The sequence below is a fragment of the Balaenoptera physalus genome (genome assembly GCF_965194825.1).
Source record: "Balaenoptera physalus genome assembly, chromosome: 6".
Classification (NCBI taxonomy): domain Eukaryota; kingdom Metazoa; phylum Chordata; class Mammalia; order Artiodactyla; family Balaenopteridae; genus Balaenoptera; species Balaenoptera physalus.
In genome coordinates, this window is record NC_138885.1 from 74,706,575 (window position 1) to 74,726,073 (window position 19,499).

General features: G+C 37.1%; 1 long non-coding RNA gene across 1 annotated transcript in view; it reads left to right on the forward strand.

Annotated features, from left to right (window-relative positions):
• The window catches only part of LOC309663229, a 62,412-nt gene that overhangs the window by 40,254 nt on the left and 2,659 nt on the right, over positions 1–19,499 (forward strand). Inside the window, exon 2 of the long non-coding RNA XR_014265158.1 lies at positions 16,610–16,711. This is a non-coding gene — a long non-coding RNA (uncharacterized lncRNA). The remainder of the gene's footprint in view (positions 1–16,609; positions 16,712–19,499) is intronic.

Sequence of the window (19,499 nt, forward strand, 5' to 3'; positions counted from 1 at the left end):
TAGGGTGTCCAGCACTGTAGCTTGCTGGTCGTTGAGTGGAGCTGGGTCTTGGTGTTGAGATGGAGATCTATGGGAGATTTTCACTGTTTGATATTATGTGGAGCTGGGAGGTCTCTTGTGGACCAGTGTCCTGAACTTGGCTCTCCCACCTCAGTGGCACAGCCCTGACACTTGGCTGGAGCACCAAGAGCCTGTCTTCCACACGGCTCAGAATAAAAGGGAGAAAAAAAAGAAAGAACGAAAGAAGAAGATAAAATAAAATAAAGTAAAATAAAATAAAATAAAGTTATTAAAATGAAAAGTAAAAAATAATTATTAAGAAAATATTTTTAAGTAATAAACAAAAAACAAAAACGGACAGACAGAACCCTAGGACAAATGGTAAAAGCAAAGCTACACACACAAAATCACACACAGAAGCATACACATACACACTCACAAAAAGAGAAAAAGAGGAAAAAAAACATATATCATTGCTCCTAAAGTCCACCTCCTCAATTTAGGATGATTCGTTGTCTATTCAGGTATTCCACAGATGCAGGGTACATCAAGTTGATTATGGAGATTTAATCCGCTGCTCCTGAGGCTGCTGGGAGAGATTTCCCTTTCTCTTCTTTGTTGGCACAGCTCCAGGGGTTCAGCTTTGGATTTGGACCCGCCTCAGTGCAGGTCGCCTGAGGGCGTCTGTTCTTCGCTCAGACAGGACGGGGTTAAAGGAGCAGCTGATACGGGGGCTCTGGCTCGCTCAGGCCGGGGGGAGGGAGGGGTACGGATGCAGGTCAAGCCTGTGGCGGCAGAGGCCAGCATGACGTTGCACCAGCCTGAGGCGAGACGTGCGTTCTCCCGGGGAAGTTGTCCCTGGATCATGGGACCCTGGCAGTGGCGGGCTGCACAGGCTCCCAGGAGGGGAGGTGTGGAGAGTGACTTGTGCTTGCACACAGGCTTCTTGGTGGCCGCAGCAGCACCCTTAGCATCCCACGCCCATCTATGGGGCCTGTGCTGATAGCTGCGGCTCGCGCCCGTCTCTGGAGCTCCTTTAAGTGGCGCTCTGAATCCCCTCTCCTCGCGCACCAGGAAACAAAGAGGGAAGAAAAAGTCTCTTGCGTCTTCGGCAGGTCCAGACTTTTTCTCGGACTCCCTCCCGGCTAGCTGTGGCGCACTAGCCCCTTCAGGCTGTGTTCACGCCGCCAACCCCAGTCCTCTCCCTGGGATCTGACCTCCGAAGCCGGGGCTTCAGCTCCCAGCCCCCGCCTGCCCCGGCAGGTGAGCAGACAAGCCTCTCGGGCTGGTGGGTGCTGGTCGGCACCGATCCTCTGTGCCGGAATCTCTCCGCTTTGCCCTCCGCACCCCTGTGGCTGCGCTCTCCTCCGTGGCTCCGAAGCTTCCCCCCTCTGCCACCCGCAATCTCTGCCCGCGAAGGGACTTCCTAGTGTGTGGAAACCTTTCCTCCTTCACAGCTCCCTCCCACTGGTGCAGGTCCCGTCCCTATTCTTTGTCTCTGTTTTTTCTTTTTTCTTTTGCCCTACCCAAGTACGTGGGGAGTTTCTTGCCTTTTGGGAGGTCTGAGGTCTTCTGCCGGTGTTTAGTAGGTGTTCTGTAGGAGTTGTTCCACATGTAGATGTATTTCTGATGTATTTGTGGGGAGGAAGGTGATCTCCGCATCTTACTCTTCCGCCATCTTGAAGCTCCTCAAAACGTATTTCTCTAAAACTCTGAAGCAATTTTTTTGTTGCCTTTGAAGCAGAAATATTTTCATGTAATAAACCTGTGAGCTATTTGTCATGGTAATCTGAATTCTACAATCTATTATGGATAATTTATTATGGATTAATCACAATTTTTAATCTGAACAGTCTTCACGTTAAAATAATTTAAAGGAATGTCTTTGTCTAGCCTGGGTCAGAACTTATATTTCCCACTTTACATGGAGAATTTCAGATTTAATACTTCCTCTGCTTTTCCATGTGAGGGTGATATCAGCTTCCCTTGTCAACAGTGCTGTTACCGTTCTTTAGCTCATTTCTTTTTATCCTAATTTCCTCATCCCCAATAATCATATGGCAGTGATACCAATTTTAATATACTAATGGGATTTATATTTCATTTAAAAAAATTAGTGCCTTCCTATTTTTTAGGTGTAGAAGAAGAGAAAAGATATAGTGCTGGTTCCATGTATTTGAAATACAGTGCCCAAATATACCAAATTAGTTTCAAACAAAATTCCTATTTATTATAGAATTAACTATAATAGAGGATCATAAATAATAGATATTTCCAAATCTCCCCAACTGTTAGAAACATGAAATAATTCTTGCTGACTATATTAGAAAAGGTATCCTGATATGTTTGCAGGTAGATAATGCCCATTTAACATATGACTATTTGAACATTTCCAGTTTATAATCATAATGCGTTTCACTTATAGATGGAAATGCTTCTAGTTTTTTTTGTCACCCCCCAGATTTATTGAGATATAATTGACGTATAACATTGTATAAGTTTAAAGTGTACAACATGTTGATTTGGTACTTAGAGTATATTGCAAAATAATTACCACCCACAGTGTTAGCTAACACCTCTATCATGTCACATAGTTACCATTTTTTTGTGGTAAGTACATTTAAGATCCACTCAATTAGCAACTTGCAAATATATAGTACAGTATTATTAACTATAATCACCATTCCATATATTAGGTCCCCAGAACTTATTCATCTTTAACTAGACGTTTGTACCCTTTGATCAATACTTCTAGTTTTTAAAGTCCTTTCCCATGTGTTTGTTTGGTTCTCACAATCTCAATATATATCGATATATATAACAATATATTATATATTAACTATATATATAAACTATAGAGAGTGAGAAGTGTGGTTCAGTTATCTTTGTTAAACAGAGAAAATGTAAAATGTTTATATGTTCTATAACAGTGGTCAGCAGACTATGGCTCAGAGGCCAAACCTGACCCACCACCTTCTTTTGAAAATAAAGTTTTATTGGAAGACAGCCCTGCTCATTCATTTATGTATTGCCTATGGCTGCTTTTGTGGTGTAATGGCAGAACTGAGTAGTGACAGAGACCATTAGGCTCATAAAGCTTTAAAACATTTACTATCTGGCCTCTTAATGAAAAAAAAATTTCTAATCCTGTTCTACAGCAATTTTTCCTTAAGAACCATATTTAAATAACCAATTTAAAAGTTTTTCCAACTTTATGATATCAAAATTAATAGTGTCCAATACATGGCATATACATTTTCTATGGGAACTCTGCATACCACAAGCAGTGAAATACGGAATTTCACAGCATTTAATGCTACTATTTTATAATGTAGGAAGCAGCATATCAAGATATGCATGTTAATAATAAAATAATTAGGGTAATTTTGATTTATTGATATTGATGTGACTAGACTGAACCAGAGAAGTTCAGAAAAAGTCTCCTCTTAAAAGTGAAACTAATACAGTTCTAATTTAGTATGGTGTGCAAGTCCATTCCTATCAATATTTCAGCTTAGCTTGCGTGTAGCTAGCTCTTAACAGAAGCAATTATCAAATAATTCTTATAGTCTTAAAATAAACACTAAGGCTGATTTAACCTTACCTTTGAACATCATTTCCTACTATGGAGTTTTACACTTGAGCACAAATATCTGGCTCTTTCTTTAGAAACATCGTCTTCAGACAAGATGCGCTCTAATTCTATGATATGTAATGTAAAAATGTACCAATGATAATAGATTCTCACCAGTTGAACATACAAATGAACTAAATACAGATTCTCTGGAAGGCATACATAACTTCAAATTATCACCTACCTCTTGTCTTTCTACTCTTAAGATAATTAACTTGGGAGAAATGGGAAAAACCAGACTCCCGTTTATTACTGCTAGAAATTTGAGGGAAATTTATTTCGGAACATAAAATAAAGAACTGGTGTAGATAAATGAAACACAAATGTATAGTAAAGTTAGAAGTTGTTTTTAAAAATGAAACTACAACATTTTAACTGTCAGAATGCTTTCCTTTGGGGTTTTATTTTGATGTATTTCAGCTATCGAAAAATAATGGGATCTTTCCCTTAAAGACCCAAAACTCAACATCTTTCTAAGAAGAAATATGCAACCAACTTTCAAGTGTCTTTTCACGGCTATACTATACTTCTTGTGGGTCTTATCAGTAGCAGTTATATTCAAGTGCTTATGGGTGGCATCTATTCCAAAAACATATTTCATAATATATCTTCTGAGCATTACCTTTATTTACCCATTTTCCATTGTAACTTATAGCTTAATTAAACCAAATTAAGGGACTTCCCTGGTGGTCCAGTGGTAAAGAATCTGCCTTACAATGCAGGGGACGTGGGTTTGATCCCTGGTCAGGGAACTAAGATCCCACATGCCACAGGGCAACTAAGCCCGTGTGCCACAACTACTGAGCTCGCATGCCTCAATGAGAGAGCCTGCATGCTGCAAACTACATAGCCCACACACCCTGGCGCCTGTGCACCACAGCTAGAGAAGAGAAAACCCGCACACCACAACTAGAGAGAAGCCCACACACCACGACGAAAAGCCCGTGCACCGCAAAAAAAAAAAAAAAATCCCACATGCTTCTACGAAGATCCTGCGTGCCACAACTAAGACCCGACGCAGCCAAAAAAAAAACCAAACAAACAAATTAAAAACATTGATGATCTACTAAATTCAAGGAATGAATACAGTTTGAAAGAAAATCTTATTTAACATTCTCTATTAGTTTGGGGCTAGATACTCTTCCCTCAAGGACTGGTCAACTGCAACAAAGTTGAATAGAGCCAAGATAAAAAAATTCTATTCTATTTGTTCATTTTCCATTCCTGCTTATACCTCAGTGGTTTCAAAATAGCTTTCTAGCTGGTTTCTTTTAAGAAGAAACATAATGTCATAATAGACATAAAAGTTCAATTGCTAAGTACTCAGTGAATGTTCGTTCCCTTTCTTTCTTATCTTACTTCTTTACCCTTCCCCTCTCCATCAGGATTTCCCAAGTCAAAATCACTCTCCTCACCCTTGCCAGAAATTTTTTTCCTTTTTTAATAACAGTGTTTTTAAAGCTGGTTGATGTTGGTTCTACAGGAAAAGGGAAAGAAAGTGTGAACAGGAATCTCTCACTGCTTCTCCAGGCAAAAAAGTTTCCCTTTGATTCATTTTCTGACCTTACTTGCTTTTCAACATTTTTTTTAAGTGACATTTTAAAGCACTTGCCTGTACCACTAAGATGATAATAACCTATAGTGAAGTTCCTCATTATGACCCTCATTAGTTTGCAAGTTTCTGAGTATCAGAAACTAAATCTTAGTACTTAATTCCTATCTGGGTCAAGTAAATCTCCTTGTACAAAAGCATGACACAACTATTAATTGAATTAAAAAAAGTGTACATGGATTGAATGATTCTTACTTTAAGTATATTTAGAATTTTATATAATTTGTCAGTAACAAGGGCACTCCAGTCAAAAAATTAAATTTGCAGTAAGTTTTATAAAGGTATTACTTTTATTTGCAAAGTTTAATTCACTAGAATAACTTTACTTAGCAATAAATATTTCTAAAATTATGTCTATTCATATATATATATATATATATATATATATACACACACACACACACACACACACTCACACATGCACATAGATGAACTGGGTTTTTCACTGAGATTTTCACATTATAAATCAATTTTGTAAAATGAAGAGTTTTGGTAAAAAGATTAGTAGTATAAAAAGTTGTTGTGATCAAGCCAAATTGACAGCTAAGTCACTTTTATATTGATAGCTGAGTCAAGTTTGTCTGATGGAGAAACCAGGAATTCTAAAAAAATTATAGACTTTGGCAGTCACATTTAAGTACTTTGCAGTTAAAAGCAGCACGGTTTATTTAACAGGTTGCTCGGAATCAAGTGGAACTTACTGTTTTGGTGTTTTGCCCGACTTTTTTTCCATTTACAAGTGAATCAATGCCCCGTAGAAATAGTTTTTTAAATACAGCCAAAATGAAATGGCTAATTTCACCAATATATTTTATTAACTGGAATGATAGTACTCTTTAATGGCATTTGTCTGACACCAGGTTTGTGTATTTCTTCACACATTCTGTTAAATGAACACCTGCCAAAGAAATATCTGACTGATATTTATACCAGACTGTTTCTATGTAGGAACACTATGTTACACTGCTTGCTTCCTTGAAGGAATACAGAAGATTAGAAGTTGTGAATGTTGAATACAAACTTTGGTTTCTTTTTTTGAAATGCTAACTCAAAGTAGAATTTTCAAAACTGAAATTTACTGACAATAAAAGGTACTCACAAACCAGAATCTAAATAACTCCCCCCAAATTGTTCAAATCTTTAATCAATCCTCGATACTAATTTTTATCAAACATCAACCAATTTTTTTCATAAGAAAGTTTCTAAAAATATTGACTCAATACAACAATAGAACACCAAAATAGTCTAGGTGTGAATCTTTTTTGATTCACTTGAGTACTGCTTGCATTATGAGGCTTTGTAGTTTATACGAATGGTCTCTGATGATCAAATTCATTGTTTTTAAGGTTGAGGAGACTCAAGCGCAAGTCTGAACAGAGAAAAGAGAGCAGAGCCAAGGTCAGGTTTTCTCCTGTTTCTACACCGTGCCTCCAGAATTCCTCCAAGGAGCCCTAGGAGCTACTGGTGGGGCTGTGGAAGGGCCAAGCAGGCAGGACCCCTCACTTTCCCCTCACACACTGCACTCTCTTTAATAAGGGTTATTCTGCTGCACCTCTTTTACATATTTGAAATTCTAGGTAAGAATGAGTTTGAAAAAAAAAATCTGTCCCTAAAAAACAAATTTGAAAACCACTGTATTACCTTGCACACCATAAGGAAGAGGGGGAATATCAGACCCAAATTTGAAATGACGTCCCTGTTGGTAGCCAGCATGAGAAACACTTAGAAATTGCATTCCAAAATAAGGGAAAAGGGATCCTGAATGTAGTTTTTTTGTACAAGCAAAGCCCTGTTTTATTATTATTTTTTCTTGTACATCGGTTGTTGACTTAGTGTTTCTAGAAATTTGAATTATACAAAAATGAACAATGAATAAACAAAGTTTGGTAGAGAAACTTCCAATGTGTTTCAGAATGCAAGAACAGGTGAAGCTTACAGAAAAGCATAAGAATAAACTAGTTAACATAAATCAGAACAATGGAAAGTTAAATGACAGTAAGAGCACCATACGGACTAAAAGACTCAGGAAGAGCTTTCTGGAAAAGAGGCACTCAAGTCAGAGTAGAAGATAAGGGAGATGGCATTCCTGGTGGCAAGAACAACAGAGATGAAGGGGGGGAAAAATCATATTTATTGAAGAGAAAGAAGATACAACCAAACGGAGAGGACTGTTTGTGTCAGTGGGATATGAGCTTGAATTGGTAAAATGGGGTTTTATTGAAGAAGCACCTGGAAGGTAATTGAGGACTGTACATTTAAAGTATGCATAAGGACAATATGGTACTTACCTTTGGTACTCAACAGAAGATGTGCTTTAGTGCTAGTAGGCTGGCAGTGCATTTTGAATATTCAAGGAAGTTTCTTTTATTGTGTTAAATTACTGGTGGTGGAAAAAATGTAGGTGGTACTTCAAAAGATGCTAGATTGTTTTTAGAGATTTAAAATCACATATGCAATAGTAGACACACAGGGACATTTTATACTGCTCTCACAACTGTGTTGTCTGGAAAAAAAAGCTTAGGAAGTGTACACCATGACCTAATTTATATCTTTCATGTCATACTTATGTAATATGAATAATTTAAAAATTTTATCATCCCTTTAAAATAATTTGTAAAATAAATTAAGAAATTTTGCTTAATGGTAAGCGCTACGTGTTTGAGAAATGATATTTGAAATAAACTTGTTTCTCGTAGAGTAGAAATACTATTGGATATAGTAGAAAAACAATGGCTATTACTAGATAATTAAAACTGAAGAAAGAACTTCCCTTAAAAAGATTTGAATTAAATGACCCTGGAGAAGTGTTCTTTTCCATTTATAGCTTTTATTTCTGTTTCTTCATTATGCAAAACATGGAGACAAAATTTTACCTAGCATAAATGAATAATATAAAGGAGGAATCAATGGACCAGAAATATCCTTCCAAGGTCAATTCAGTGAATGGTCCCTATATTGTATGACTATTAATTTTTAGGCGGAAGCAGATAAACCATCATTTTTTATAAGCAACACATCCTGTTATATAGGTTAAAATCAATCTCAAATGAAAATTATCCTACAAAAATATTTTTAACTTCTAAATATATTTCTTCAATCTCCAGTGTCTCTGGACCACCCAACTGAATGTTAAATGTTTCCATTCTTCTTTTCTTTTTCTTTTACCAAGTCCACTATGGAGGTGTGTGGCTATGCATGCATGTACCAAGGTTCTCCTTTGCTAAAGTCTGATATGGAGAAAATTATTTTTCTAAGGAGAAAAAAATTTTCCTTCTTGGGAATTACCTGGTTTTGCTGGATACTTTGATATTCTTATTGAGGGGTGTGCATGGGAAGTACATCAAAAGGTAGGTTTGAGTGAGAATAGTGGTAACTGGACAGTTTTCTAAAATGAATGGCTTCTATAATGCAGTGTTTTAGTTTTTAGTTTTTAGTTTTTAGAAGGCAAGCTTGGAAAGAGAGCGGAATTGCATTTAAATAAAACTGTGTTAAGAAAGGGAGGGGAGAAGAGTGATGAGATGGCTAGTTTCAGATAAGAGCATAATTTTGAAGAGTACTGATATGCCAGATAACAATGTTGATTATAATCTTCTCCTTGGTAGTCCCCCTCCATTTTCCAGCCCTGTAAATCTTAGTAGAATTGACTTCACCTGCTCTGGTATTGTGTGGGTGGAGCTGCCTTGAGGATGGGCGTTGGGGAAAGAGCAGAGGCTTCTTGATGTAATAACCTCTGGATGGCTCACAAGCATAAGGACACATACACATTCACAGACATGCACACACGCAGACCTGTGCATACATGCACACAAATGTATATAGCCACGTAAAAAGCACCTGTCAGCTTAAGCCATTTGCACACTGACCGGGCGAGGTCAGTTCAGGTAAAACTTACACTGGTTTTGAATCACTGTGGTTGTACTCATGGTAGAAAATAGAACTTTAAGAGCATTCATAAACTAATTTGGCCCTTTGATAAATCTTTGGAAATGGACAGAAAATTCAGAACTTTTGGTACTTCCAGGGCCACACAGCCTGTGATTATAATCATTTAGACATTTTCCATCATTTATCTTGTTTTCTTTTGCTGGAGGTTATTTTGTACTTTGGGGATATTAAGAATCAAAACTATGCATTTATATGGATAAAGGACTTCATTCTAATTCGTATTCATAACTCAAGAAACTCCATGTCAGAGTTGTTGAATTACTGCTTTTCATCATGTCTCCCTCTGCACAGTTTAGCTGGATTGGATGTTCTCTAAGACCTATTCTAGTTCAGAAAATATTAGTTATTATAGGACCTCTTAGTATTATGTGTAGATGCTAATATCCAGTGGCATAAAAAGGATTCTGTTGGTAAGGAAGAAGATGGAGCAGTGATGGTTTGGCAGGTAACCAACAGTATAGGTCACCAAGGCAAATCTGAATTTTTGTTGACTAAAACATAATTTCCTCTAATATTAAGTAGTTAGTTCTATAACAGTATGTAATTTAGCTTGCCTTCTGATTCAAGGATAGGATTTTTTTTCTATAAACATTTATTTTTTGTTTCTGAGGCTCTTAACATTGTTAGAACAGGGAAAGCACATACCAATGCATGTGAAATTACTAACATAATTTTTATTGAGTATTCTGAACTAAGAGAAGGAGATAGCTCGTTTGCACATTTCCCCTTTTCTACATCATTCCTAGGGCACATGTTAGAGGTTCTCCATGTACATGGTTGCTTTCTCCTTTATATTAGTTGTTCACATTACCCATGGCCAAAACCTCAATTTCCTGTGTTCCCTTCCTCCGTCCACTTTCCCACATTTTAAAACATATCCATATCCTTGGGGCCCTATTTGTACTTACGTGATAATGGTTTTATATGGGCTAGATTAACTGTGCTAATATTTACTTTGCTAATGTGTTGGACCTCTAAGGTAATTTAAGGCTTTAATCATTTCAAAAGTTCAACCCCTTTAAAAAGCTCTTCAGGAATGCTGCCAGTTTACACATCTTGATGGAATGGCCATTTTGGCTTCCCTATCACACTCACAGAAGCAGGTGGCTACAAGAAAGGTTGGTTGGCCTGTAGGACTCCACTGTCTGGAGTCTGTTCATTATGTCAGCCTGATCTCTCATCTTACACCATCTCTCATTCCCTCATCAAACTCACATTGCAAATTGCTGGTTTCTGCAGCCATTTTCTCCACCCTGCTTCCTGTGTCATCTTGAGTGATTCATATGTGACTTCAATATTTATAGAGATGCCCCACCCAACACCCTGAACTCATTATTTCTTGACCTCCTCTGCTGCTCAGGCCTTTTAACTCCTTTGGACCTCAGTGATCTACTACCAGTGCTATACCCCAGTGCTACCTTGTCTTCCCCAGAAACTCCTCATCTCTCTTAATTACATTTCATAATCATACTGTCTTAATCTGAGCTCCTGCTTCTTCCAACTATCCCTCTTCCTTACTTCTAGCAAACTAACTCTTTGGCTTCATAAAGAATCTAAAACCTTAGGAAAACAGCAAAGATTCAAGTCTCTGAGCCCCTCTATGACCCTGCTTGTTTATCTTCTGCCCTACCTCTTCCATCCAGTCTGCATTCTGTGGTTTATCTCATCAACTAATCTCTCTACTATCATCACACTCAAGCTCTGAGCTCCTCTCCTGGAGGAATCTAAAATTTTGTCTCTTGAAATTCCACACCTATGTACCTAAGCCTGCCAAATAAAGTTATATCATTGCCATCAGCATTGTAAAGTGGTTAAGAGCATGGACTCTGGAGCCTGACCACGAAAACTCAGTTCCTGGCTCCTCCACTTACTAGCTGGGTGCCCTTAGCAAAACAGCATGACCACTTTGTGCCTCACTTTCTTCATCTGTAAGAAGGGAATAATAACTGAACACATCTCATAGAGATGCTATGATGAATAAATAAGCTAATATTTACAAGGTGCTTAGAGAGGTATGTAACTGTTAAATAAACAAGTATTCTACTTCTCCCTTATAGTTTTTATTCCATTGTTAATAACAGCTATTTCAAATCTTCACTCTCTTTAATTCTCCAAAAAGCTCACTCTCCATCACTTCAACAGATGATCTGGCCTCATTCTCAGAGTACATATAGGACAGTAGGTGTGAATTCCTTTAAATTATCTTACCCTGGAAATTTAACTACATTGGTGCATTTATATCTCTTTCCAATCTAAAAGAAAGAAATCACCTTCTAAAATTAAGTTTCCTCCCTTCAAATACCTAAGCTTTTCTGTGTATATTTAACCTTTCTCTGTCTACTTGTTCCTGTCTTTAACCAGTAAACATGTTTTAATTCCCATGCATTCCCCTCAAAAAATAACCAAAAATCCTTCAACTCTACATTTCCTTTTAGCTATTTTCCTATCTTCATCTTTCTCTTCATCAGATGCCTACATTTCCTGTTTCTACCTTTACCTCTTTCATGACTATGTTACTCAGAAATGACAGTAATTGTAAGAAGGTCTAATATTAAAATCAAGTGGGAATAAACTGCAAGGGATCAAAACTTTAGAACTTGGCTTTTTCCCAACCTTAACCAGACATAGATATTCATGATCTTGAATGCTCGTATATTTATATAACGGCTTTCCTGCTCTTTTGTTCTATCATAACGAATTAATTGTTATCATTTGACTACCCCTGCTATTTCCTGTTTCCCTCTTCTAAAAGGAACTAGCCCTACAGACTCCCACTACAATCAAGGCTTCACTCTTCACCATTCCACCACAATTACTGTCAAGGTCAGCAATAACATCTCGATTTCCAAATCCAGAGGTCAATTCTCAGTGTTCATCTTAATCAACTTCTCAGGAAGTTGGTAGAATTTACCATTTCCTCTTCTTTAAAACCTTTTTTCTTCAGTTGCCTTCTGGATACCACTTTCAGTTCTCTTCCTACCTTGCTAGTTGATCTTTCTTAGCCTCCTCTGATGGATGCTTCTCAATTATCTGCCTCTAAAATGTGAAGTACCCCAAGACACTATCCTTAGATAGCTCATCTTAACATTCTTCACCAATTCCCCCATGGTGGCCCCAGCTAATTTTTTAGCTTTAGATACCACCTATATGCTGATGACTCCGAAACTTATGTTCTAGTCCAGATTTTCCCCTTGAACTCTACACTCATATATCCAAATGCCTACTCAATAGATCCACTTAGATGTCCAACAGGCTTTTCAAACTTAACGCACTGAACAAACTTTTATTTCTCCTCCACTTTAATCTTCCTCATTTCAGTCAGAGAGAGTGTATGAACTTAATAGTTTATACTGGTAAAAAAATGAAAGCTGGTGAAGGAGACTGGGAAGTAGTAAAATATGCAAATGTAAGATCAAGAAAGAAATGTGAGGCATAATCAATCCTGACAAGAGCTATAAAGATACCTATAAAATGAGGGCTGAAAGGATCCACTAGACTTGGCATTTTAGAAGTCATTGATGACTACTGCCTCAATAGGCTTAGAATAGCTTACTTGGGAAATAGGAAGAAGGCTGACCAGAATCATATAGAAAAAATGGCTGTCTGATGTTAATGATCACACACACACACACACACACACACTTATAATATTTAAGCCAAACTTTCATCCAGAGTTCCACCTTTGTACTGTAATTTCTCTTTTTTTTTTTTTTGATGTGGACCATTTTTAAAGTCTTTATTGAATTTGTTACAATATTGCTTCTGTTTTACGTTTTGGTTTTTCGGCCATGAGGCGTGTGGGATCTTAGCTCCCCGACCAGGGATCGAACCCATACCCCCTGCATTGGAAGGCGAAGTCTTAACCACTGGACTGCCAGGGAAGTCCCTGTACTGTATTTCTGACTGCTTGGGGCTATATCTCTTATATGTATTATAAGTACCTCATATCTAATATATCCAATAATGAACTCATTTCCTTTCTTCTCTGTTCTCCTTACTCTCAAATTAATGCCTAATCATTCTAAATTCTCTATCATGTTGAATGACACCAATATCTATCCATTACCTAAAGTACAAAGCAAACTTGGGGATCATTCTATTTCTTCCTCCCCACCCACTTCTAATCTGTCAAATCTGATTGCAGCCCTTATCTCCACTGGTCTAACTCAAGTCTTTATAAACCTCGGTCCTCCAACCCCTGTCACCAAACTAATAAGCCTCCTAACTGGTTCCCTTGCTTGAGGCTTTCCCATGCACTCTTCTTTCAACTGTATAGTTACAGTTATCTTTCAGTAAAGCACTTTAGTTAAAAACTGAAAGCTGCTTCTAACTTCACACTGGCAGTAATACATTCCCTTAAAATAGCACACCAAGGCCTTGAAAATTTGGCTCTCGCCTACCATTTCAACCTCAGTTTATGACAGTTCCTCACTTGCCTTAACATAATCAAACTGAAAAATACACTGCATGGGGTCAGACACATACTTCCCACACTTCTATCTCTGGAATACCTAGAGCTTTCAAAGTTCAAATAAGTTTTTATCCTTAAATTGTAAATACAATTTTAAAAAGTTTGAAAAATAAAAGAAAAAAAATTAGCCATAATATTGTAATTTAACAGAACATCTTTGTTTCCCTCCTAACGTTCCTCTCTGAATGTACATATTTGTATAGTAAACATATAATTTTGCTTAAGATTCTCACATATTTTGTTTAGCTATTCCTTATGTTGCAGAAAAGAAACAACAAAAATTATAAAATTTATTTTGATAAAAAGAAATAAATGAGAGAAAAAAGAGAAAAAAAACAAGGGTGGGGACAGAATCGAGCCATGAATAAAGTTTAAGATGCATTCCATGATGACCTACTCATCTACCATGAGTGAGCCACACATTTGGCTCTCACTTTTCTAGCTGCCCATGTGAAAAGAGAAACTTTGTCAGTTATCTAACTCCCAGTGTCCGTGAGATTAACCAAAAATGTCCTGGTAATTTTAACTCTTCTTGGAACAAATATTGTAAAAAGATATTTCTCCTGAGGTTCTCCTGAAGGGAATACAGGGTGATATACTTAACAACCTCTGGGAAGATTCTTTATTGGAGATGGTACATCTCATTTCATGTCACTGCTCAAATCAAGAATCAATATAGGCAGATGCCATTGCACAAATCATAGACTAATTCTGTAGAAACCATCTTCTTGGAAATTACTTGATACTATCAAGGCACCCAGCTCTTTGCTGGTCTGCTTTAAGTCATGAGTAAATATAATATATTGAAATACTCACATATCATATGTGTTAGTCACAGTAGTGACTGAAGTTTATCCTTTAGAAAAACTTTCTGAATATTGTTTCTCTTCAAGACAGAGTTTAAAATAGTTCTTGGGTGAAATCTTAAAACGTCATGTCCCATACTGGGCAGTTGAAGCTTGCTTGGAAGACCAGATTTTAGGTTGAGAAGCAAAAACTCCCTCTTTTTGATCAGGAACATTGTTCCCTTTGAGAAAGTCCTCTGAGTGCAAGAATGTGTCTAGGCCAGGGATGTTACAGTCTTGGGCTTTTGCATCTAATAGAGAACAGAATGTTATCCTAGAAGGACTCAAACATAACCTGAATAACATACTTGTTTGCAGAGATTCTCACTGTCTCCAACCTTGAGTCCTCTCCAGAAATATGGATAGGTGGAGCTACAGATTTTGGGCCATAAGTATCAACTTTACTTCTGTAATATTACATGCTAGTAAGAAACCTGAATATTCAAATCTTTGTTTTTACATTCTCTGAGTTTTTCAGAAGATTTGGTGAGATAAAAGCAATTTTTCTACCTTTGCCTTTGTGTTTGCAGGACTGTTGAGTTATGGATTCTCGTCCCTCAATAATTCTGTCACTAAGATGGCTGACCTTAGGCAGGCTTCTTAAAATTTCTGAGCTTAGTTTTCCTCCCTTGTGAAATGAGGGAGTCTTAGTAGGTAATCGCCTCCCTTGAATTCCCTCTGCCCATCAGCTGTAAGTGAAGAATCCCCTCAGCCCATCAGCTGTAAGTGAAGAATCCCCTCAGCCCATCAGCTGTAAGTGAAGAATCCCCTCAGCCCATCAGCTGTAAGTGAAGAATCCCCTCAGTTTGATGACAGTAAGTGGTTGCTCATGTTTCTCTAACAGCGGACCTGGAGTATCTAAGACAGTCACACATCTTGGCTAAGAGCATGGGCTTTGCAGGGGAAAAGTCCTGGTTCCACTCTGCCCCTTACTAGTATGTGGCCTGGGGCAAGTATTAACCTCTCTGAAGCTCAGTTTCCCTATCTGTAAAGTGAAAGTAATATAAGCTCTTATAGAGTTGTATTAAATGAGACACTATAAATCCAGGTATAAATACTGTGTCTGGAACAAAGCAAGTGCTCAATCCAAACTATCCATTTTCAATATTATTTCCCTGGGTCCACTGAAATAATTGCTCTTCTAACAGCATTTCTCCAAGTTGAATATCAGCACTAGTGTAATTACAGTGTTTAAAGGTTTTAAGGTGCCAACTTGAGTTGACTTGTTTTAAAAAAAAATTGGAAAGACGTAGGCTCAGGGAAATTTTTAAAAATTAAGCAAAACAACCTGTGTGCTGACCTTTACCCTGTAGTTCTTTTATTTAATAACAATCTGTTAGCAAACACCACTTTAAGCTGTTTGATTAGTCCTAGTGTAATCCAGGCCAAATATGCTACCTAACAGCAATAATAAACTTTTCTGCCTCAAAGAAATTTTAATGGCGTTTGCTTTACTTTTCTGTTTGTTTTGAAACAAGATTGTGAAGAAGTTCTTAGTTTGGGGTTCCCATCAATAGATGTTTAGTCCTTTTAACCTTTGATCGTATGTAGATTATATTTCAATATAACTAAGTACAATAAAATCATTTTTAGATAGCAGAGATAAGCTTTGAAGGCTAAGTACTTATTTTATAATTTTAAAGCAATTGTTTACCCACAAAAGAAAAGGAAAAAAATTCCCCCAAATGTGGGAAACCGGAGTTCTTTGCTGTGCTCTTAACTACAGCAGGAAATATGTGTTTGTTTATTATGACCCTAGTGCTTCCATAGCCAGATTAACATTCAAACACAGAGTTTTCATTCCTCTTAACCAACAATTGTCACCCTGACTGTGGAAACTGATAATTTGCAGGGAGTTTGAGAAGAATACTTGTATAATTACATCCACTAGAGCCTGGCTTGTACCCACAACTAGGCAATAAATTCTTTGTGAACAGGGAACACTTCTAAGAGTAGGTCCCCCTACAGGGTGTATTAATTAACACGCAGTAATATGCTGGGTCAATCTTTGTCAAACATGACTTTCAGGGACTATCAAATTTTATAGCAAAAGAGTTCAGAATTACCATTATATGTTAAGGAAGTCTCCTTGTTGATTCTAGGTTTTTCCTCATTCATGAGATGTGAGCCTCAACTGATTTGTAACCGGTTGTGAAACAGTAATCACTTGTATTGCTGCCAGAAAGTTCTCTGCAGGATAAAAGGTGAGTAATATGTTTTTTTTTTTTTTTTTTTTAATAAATCTCAGCTAATTATTTTTTTTTAATTATTAGCACTTTAATTATTATTTATTTATTTGGCTGTGTTGGGTCTTTGTTTCTGTGCGAGGGCTTCCTCTAGTTGCGGCAAGCGGGGGCCACTCTTCATCGCGGTGCGCGGGCCTCTCACTATCGTGGCCTTTCTTGTTGCGGAGCACAGGCTCCAGACGCACAGGCTCAGTAGTTGTGGCTCACGGGCTTAGTTGCTCCGCGGCATGTGGGATTTTCCCAGACCAGGGCTCGAACCCGTGTCCCCTGCATTAGCAGGCAGATTCTCAACCACTGCGCCACCAGGGAAGCCCGAGTAATATGTTTCATACATAGATAAATAAGACTCTATACTGATGCATAAGTCCTGAATACCTGCATGTTAAAACCCCAAATTTATCAAGCCATTGTAGAGACATATTAATTCAATTTTAAAAGTTCTTAAGAACTAGCTTATTATTTTCTGTCTCTATAGCTGTTATTTCCTTCAATATTTTATTATTGGATTAACTCTCATAGAACTTCATTTATTTTAAAAGCAATTTTAAAGGATTGCTTACTGAATTTATACACAACTTTATTTTATACACAACTTTCTAAAAATTCCTTATAATCATTATTTATTTGCCAAAATGATTTAATCAGAGGAAAGAGATTATTAAGTGGATACATCTTATAGCTTCTGAATTAAGGGAGACACAAAGGGGGATTTAAAACTGTCACTAAGCTCTAAGGGATCTACTGGCCCTGCCCACCAATACAGTGCTGGTTGAAATTGAGTGTCCTTGTTTTGATGGCCTACCTGCTCAATCTTGTACTTTTTGGTTAGTGATGGTAAGGAAAGTTGGTGGAGCTGAATGTAAAGAATAGCCAAAAATGGTTTAGCAGAATTCTGTCTGAATCTGGCAGAAACCCCGCTTTCTCCCCATTTTGTCCACCCTCAAACTTGCCAAGCCTTGTTCACTTTGGCTTTATTTTAAAAATGCATTTCTGGTGAGTGAGGAAAGGTTTTGTACTGTGTTTTCAATGACTCACCCAAAATAACTCCATTCAACTTGTAAACGGTCCTGTTCTGAATGCAGATTGTGTTTGTTCTGTGATGGGCATGAAGGGGCTGCAGAAGGGAGATTAGCGAGGGGAAATGTGGCGGGAGAGGCTAGTGCAGTTTATATTTATTCAGGTTCAGGAATACATCAGAATTACTTTTTTAAAAGACATTGTGTGTGTGTGTGTGTGTGTGTGTGTGTGTGTGTGTGTGTATGTGTGTGTGTGTGTGTGTGTGTGTGTGTGTGTGTGGTGTGTTTTAAAAAAACATTTATGAGGTCTGTACCCTTTAAAGCTTTTAAAGATACATCGTATTACATAGATACGTGGTTCATCTAGTTACCAACCTCTTTTTCTGATCCTCATAAAATGTGGAAGGGGAGATTTACATGTAAATATATAATTCCAAATACATGCATAGTGAAATCATTTTTTTAAAGTTCTAAATGCCTTCAAATAGGAAGAATCATATAGGTAACATAAGAGCTAGAAATTAATCTTAAATTAGGAAAAAAACGTGTATCAATAAATCGATCACACAAAAGTAGTGTTAAAACTAGAAAATGCAATAATGACTCCCTCCTGTTTTGTTGTGTACCGCAGAAAAATGTTTTATATCAAGTGGCATAGATTGAGCATCTGATATCAATAAATATACCTTTTCCAAAGCTTTTATGATTCAAAATATCAGAGACCTTTAAAAACAATATTTTAGGGCAGGACTGAAAAGAAAATAAAGAAAAGGACTGATCTAAACATGAGCATTAAAGCTTCACAGATGAATTAAAAACATTTTGGCTTTCCCATGTGTTACTATGTCCAGTTATGAGGATTTCAAAACCTCCTTTGAGTTGTTTCATGAATTTATGAAACAGACCAAATAAAGCTTATTCTGTTATATAATCTTGCTTCACTCCATTGTTGATGAAGAATAGATGAGCCATTCTTACCTGTTGCTCAGAAACACCAGAGAATTGAGCCACTGAAAAGAAAACAAGCAGTCTAACAAGGTTTTACCATGGAGAGGGTAAATTTAGTACTATGTGGCAAACTGAAGAAATTGTGATCTGGGAACGGTGAAATGAATGATAAACGACAAGTTTTAGCACGCACAAAATCAGAAAGTATATAAACTTACCCAGATTATGTAAATAATTTGCAAGGCAAAGTTCCAGTGGTATTAACACCTGCTTCTTCCGATGTGTACCTGGGAGAATGAAGGAAATCAAAATAGATTGTTTTGCTATGTTAATGCTTACTTATGAGGACAATGAACTAGTATAATAAGAGTTTTTGCTACTGTGGAAAAACCCAAAGTATAGGTAATAGGTTTATAGACCTTAAATATTCAATTTTATTACTTTAAAATATACACAATAACCAGAAATACTTTAATGGTTAATAATGACAAAGAAATATGTCAAAAAATCAGTCTAAGTCAGACTAACCACCTTTCCTCATAGTTCAATTACATGATTTGTAAATAAACCTTTGAAAGTTTATGAAGAATTCATTCATTAACATTTTCCTTTTATTCTCTTTTATCCTATTGTAAATCATCCCACTGGTATCCCTGGAAATGTTAACAGTTATGTTGAGGGGGCCCAAAACATTACATGTTGACATGAATTTTAGAAATGCTGGGTTAAGCAAAGTTAAACAGTTTTATTTAAAAAAAAATAAATCTTGAAAACTTCGCAAG